We start from the raw sequence: 630 nt of genomic DNA, 5'->3' as shown, positions 1-630 counted from the left end.
ATATGTTTGTCGAAGTCGCTGGCAACGACGACCCTCCGCCGCAATTATGTGTAGAGAGACACATCCACGCACAGACGTATTTTATTTTATATATCTCCCTGGGGCTTACGTTGCACGCCACAGTTGCGCACACAGATTTTACACGGGTGTCCGGTATCTCTTTCTTTATTTGTGTCCATTCACTGTAGTCTCTTGAGACTCTTATACCTTTCGTATACGCATCATTTCAGACGACGTCGGGAGCGCGTAAAATGTTCGAGAGTGAAACGCTTCTTCCGCAATGCGAATCGTTCCAGAGAGAGGAGAGAGAGATTTCGATCGTCGGAGCGGTGTTCACGGGCGGTCGTATTGAAAATACGACTCACGACGCCGCAAAACACTCACGCAAGTCCGAATGCGATACCCATTCCTATTTCCTTCTTCTCACGAAACCGTTAGACGCAATGTAAAATTTGCAATTTTCACAGAACCGCGTCAAACGCCGACGAAACGTCCATCGTTCGCTCGTACGTAGCATCTTTGCAACCCGACTCAGAAACGCTCTTTGCGCCCTCCACAAAATTCGACATGGAGAGGTAAGCGACGGCGGGGACTTACAAGAGCAACGCAAGCAGTATTTGGTTACGTAAA

The sequence above is a fragment of the Halictus rubicundus genome, unplaced genomic scaffold (genome assembly GCF_050948215.1).
Source record: "Halictus rubicundus isolate RS-2024b unplaced genomic scaffold, iyHalRubi1_principal scaffold0847, whole genome shotgun sequence".
NCBI lineage: Eukaryota > Metazoa > Arthropoda > Insecta > Hymenoptera > Halictidae > Halictus > Halictus rubicundus.
Note: the sequence above shows the minus strand (reverse complement) of the source record.